This window comes from Pundamilia nyererei, unplaced genomic scaffold (assembly GCF_000239375.1).
Source record: "Pundamilia nyererei isolate P.nyererei 1_Seehausen unplaced genomic scaffold, PunNye1.0 scaffold00272, whole genome shotgun sequence".
In the NCBI taxonomy this organism is placed as follows: Eukaryota; Metazoa; Chordata; class Actinopteri; order Cichliformes; family Cichlidae; genus Pundamilia; species Pundamilia nyererei.
In genome coordinates this window covers 14,875-19,668 of record NW_005187673.1, presented here as the reverse complement: position 1 = coordinate 19,668, position 4,794 = coordinate 14,875, and the positions used below count along the sequence as shown (strand labels likewise).

The following is a 4,794-nucleotide window of genomic DNA, read 5'->3' as shown; positions in this document are numbered from 1 at the left end:
TCCAGCTTCACTGTGCTAATGTTATGCTAACATAGCTGTGTCGCTAGCAATCACGTAGCACAACATTATATACCAGGTAGTCCAACTTCAGTAACCCTGCAAATGCCACTGATGTTTAGTTTTCTGTCTTCATTTATGTCAGAAGTGGTAGCAGAGCTGTATGTTTTAATTAGTTTCAAAAATCTCTCAGTCAGAACATGGTGTGTCATGTTTAGGTGGAAACTAGCAAGCTAACTTCCTGTTAACTTCTAACTCCGTTAAATTTAATAACTTCTGTTTTCATGGATGCCTGGTTGTTAAACTTAATTGTTACACCTAGTAAAGCAACAACGCTGATGATTTTATTAAAGATGAAAGAATTTAGACCATTTTTAACTCTCAATGTTCGTTTGACTTTGGGACCTGAAGGGACGGAGTTTTGGACCCAGATTACTCCGCGAAGCTCCTCACTACGGCAGCCGTAATGCTCTGACAATCCATCAAAACATTTTTGAACAGATTTCTGCACGCCCAAATCGGTTCCAGGTCAGTAAGCACAACCAGAATTCATACATAAGGCACACTCGATTTTTGAGAAAATTAAAGGATTTTAAGTGTGCCTTATAGTGTGGAAAATACGTTATACAGAAGAAAATAATATATCGGGATATATATATCGTTACCACACGTGCTTCAAATTATATCACGATATGGATTTCATGCCATATCTCCCAGCCCTAGTATGAAGTCAGTAAACCAAACCCTCAGAGCCCCAGAGTTTCTCTTTTGATGCTGTAACCCAACAGGACTTTTCCAGCTTCAACACACTCTGTCACACACAGTGCTAAAAACACAGTTATTACAAGAAAGCATGTGGAAAAACAGCTGATCGTAGCCATGGCATATTGTTAAAATAAACACACTTTATCAGCTATTATCATGGTTTCTACCATTCTGAGCACGGACCCATGAGGCAGCCTTCACAGCCAGAAGCTCTTGAAGCCATGAAGCCGGATCAGAGCCAGAATAGTGGCCCACACATCACCGGTAGCGTAAATCAACAAATTAAAGGAAATCAAATTAAACAGAAAAAACACAAAAACATCAGAAAGCTGCATACACTTATCACAGACATGAACGTCATGATAATTTGCGACCTTTTATGATTTGTTTGCACATTTCTTTTTCGAGGATCGAATGATTGTACAGCAGACATCAAGAATTTCATGGATAAGCTTTAATTTATCTTGGATTTTGTCCAATCTAATAACAATAATTGTTATGAGGGCTTCTATATCAACTCCAGAACACGGTAACTTATTTACTAAGATGCGTGTGAAAATGTCCTGATTAGACCTCAAAAGGTCCTCGTGGTCAAAGGGTTATATTAACTGTAGCAGAACTGAATTTGAATTTAAGTGTCACGGCTAATGGAAAGCATGGACTCAAGCGCAGAACTCTGGATACAAAGCAGACAGTGCGTTTATTTGCAGTGCTCAAATACAGTCTTAAACAAAGAAGGGCAATTGTCCAAAGGTGATTTTCTCCCAATTCCCGAAGGTGGTGCACATGAGTTAGTGATGTGCGATACCACTGATTTCCTTTCCGATCCGATACCAAGTAATATTCAGGGTGGTATCGATGATACTGATACGGTCTTTCACTACTCGGGTTAAACATGATATATAAGTCACTTTGATAACTTCAAAATGTTATTGTTTGGCTTTTTCAGTGTTTTATTTGTTCGTGACTAAATCGGTTTGGCTGAGATTAAAGTTATTAGATTAGATTAAATTAAATTTAACTTCATTAATCCCTCGGGAGGGTTCCTCCAGGGTTTTCACACAGCTGAATAAACATCAAACAATAATTAAACAGAAGAGTTTACGTCAGTGCCCGGTTATATATTAGATAGCCAGGAGCAGACGGCAGAGTTTCACTCCACCGAGGGAGCTTGTGACGTACTACCCTACTACTTTCTTTAGACCGCCAAGGTCGGGTCCTCAGGTGGAAGCAGCCTCTGAATTTGGACACCCCCACTGTTTCCGGGCCGGCCAATAATAATGGTGACATTTAACGTATTTTATCCGATCAATAAACCCTGTAAAATGTATTTATCACCCCCCAACAGCCCTTTTGAATGCCTCCCTAGTATGGCCACAACACCTCACTCTTGGTGCACTTTTTTTGCCACATGTATCGCAAACCACATCTCAGCTGTTTGTGGAGGTAAAATACGTCCGCACAATTACGCTCAGCCATTGTTGTGAGTGCGCACGCCAAGGGGCTGCGAGACATTTATACAGCCATATTTTGCACATGACTATGAAAGGCGGAAGAGGAAGTAGTTCCTCTGAATGTAGACAATCCGAATGTTATAGTTTCTTTCCACTGTGTTCCTGTTAATGATAAACTACAAATTTACTCTAAATTACTAAAATATCAATATTTTAATGTGAGAATCGATTATAGAACATAAATTACTGGTATCGGAGGAATCGATATTTCAGGATCGATCCGCACATCACTACCAGTGGTGTGCGATACTGCATATTTTGGTATCAATCCGATACCAAGTAAATGCGGGCCAGTATTGCCGATACCGATACTTTTCAATAAATAAGGTGGATACGTCATATAATTGCTAAGTCTCAATTAATTTTTATAACCTTAAGTGTTTTTTGTGATGGTTCATTTTTTATTATTAAATAGTTAAAACCCAGGACATAATTAGGATAAAGTTTATAATTAAATAGAAAATGCTTTCTTATTGTGGCTGCTCTGCGATGCCACTGCAGGTGAGATGGACTCACCTGTACCGCGTCTATAATCACGCCTGGCTGGCTTAAAACCTGTGGTCTGCTTGTATTGTTGTTAGTGATGTGTACAGCTGGCGAGCTGCAGCCGTTGTACTAATGTACTGTTAGAGAAATCGTGTGATTATTGTAACGGTGGACAGCGCACGGGAAGGACCGGTTCGGGGTGAGCTGGAGGCTGGCGCGCCAGCGGGACCTGCCAAGCTGGAGACGGAGGTGCGGGGGGGGGTCCTGCCACATCCGAGGGCAGCGTGCTGTCCGGTCCAGCCTCTCTTCCAACAGAGGCCGGCACGCTGCGTGGTACTGCGTGCCGACCACCTGCTCAGCTGCCTGTGAGCCCCGGCTCACTTCCATGCCTGCTGCCCCGCTGCTGTTTGCCACATGGGTGGCTACCTGGGGCGCCGATGGTCCGGGCCGATTCCCTCGCCTGCTCGCGGAGGGGGCGAGTAGGTTAGGCTCTGTCTCAGGGGCAAAGGGGGTATATGGCGGGGTACGTTCTGAGATGGACTCACTTGCACGGCATCTACAATCATGCCTCGCCGGCTTAAAACCTGTGCTGTGTTCTGTGTTGTTGTTGATTGTATTGTATGTGTACAGCTGGTAGCAGGAGAGCTGGAGCAGAATGTACTGTTACAGCAGCCATGTGATTATTGTAAGAATAAATCATGCTGTGAAGCATGAAAATGCCATCAGGTCTGCCGTGGCGGTTTACTCATTTTATTTTTATTTTTTTAATAAAAAATTTACAATAAATTGTGCAAACCAGTAAACAAATCAAAACAAGTACTGCTGGGAAACTATAATACAAAATTTACAATTAAAATTCTCAACAACAATAACAGCTGATAAAAATATAAATAATATGTAAACAACTTAACAACCCCCAACTTGTCTAAGTCACGTCAAGTGACAGCGCAACATGTCAACACAAGAGGGGGAAGAGGGAGCAAAGTCCGTCTGCTCTGCGCTGACACAGGAGCAGCAAGTCCAGCGACCTTTGCCAAAAGCACAGCATTACAAACAAGAGCGGAACTTAAAAGTAAAGAATCTATCTCACCAGCCTAGTATTGATTCGATACCGATGCCAACTTGGTATCGATATAACCGATATTTGGATCGATCTGCCCACCACTAATCACTACTCTTCAGTGAAAATCCGTGTGTGCTCCTTCCGTGTGTGTTTCTCCTCCCGAGTGATAAAACCAGCGAGCCCTTTTCTCCGCTCTGTACTTCTCCACCTGATGGACGAGCAACAACAACATCTGATGAGAAGGCTAGCCTGACTATGCTAAGTCACAGAATTGCGAGCACACTAAACTACCAAGCTTCAAGTACAATCCAGCGTCGACTGCCGTCTGGTAAATACCTCAGCCCAAGCGAGGAAAGATTAGCAGCAGCTGGGTGGTGTGTTGGCAGCCGAGCGGAGACGCTTCCCGGTCAGGGGTCGGCCATTCTCTCCCGGAGGCGTGGCCAGACCTGGAGTAGGCACCAAGAGCTTCTCGGAGTAGGGGGGGAGGAGAGGGAGACACACACACACAAGCAGGACCGTCCGACCATGACATTAAGCTCCACGCATTCCTTGAATTCCAACTGTATATTGTCTAATCTAAAGACACCATAAACAGTGTACTGTCAGTGTATAGAGATGAAAAACAGTTAGGACAACTTATGAAATATCTGCTTACATCTTGTTGAATTCAGTTGTGTGCATCCACAAAGAGCAACAGATCAGCTGATTACAGCCTGTAATTTTGATGATCACTGGGTTTTTATTTGTTTGGTTGTTATGGGAGTCACGTGGGTGCTAGCGGTGACATAAATGGGCGTTGTCAGTCTGTCATTCACTGGTTTTGATTTTGACAGAGAGGAGGGCTGGGTAGCCGTAGTTTTTGTTGACCGCTGCACAACATGTTTCGCCTTGTTACATTAGAGCCTGTGACGTTGTAAGAGTCTGAATCAGGAGCCGATGACATTACTCTGTAAACTCTCAAAGCACTTT

General features: G+C 43.2%; 1 long non-coding RNA gene across 1 annotated transcript in view; it reads right to left on the bottom strand.

Annotated features, from left to right (window-relative positions):
* Positions 1-4,266, bottom strand: part of LOC106455923 (uncharacterized) — a 6,300-nt gene extending 2,034 nt beyond the window's left edge. Inside the window, exons 1-2 of the long non-coding RNA XR_001290588.1 lie at positions 4,117-4,266; positions 3,853-4,033 (exon numbers count right to left, since the gene is read on the bottom strand). This is a non-coding gene — a long non-coding RNA (uncharacterized LOC106455923). The remainder of the gene's footprint in view (positions 1-3,852; positions 4,034-4,116) is intronic.
* Positions 4,267-4,794: the final 528 nt, after the last annotated feature.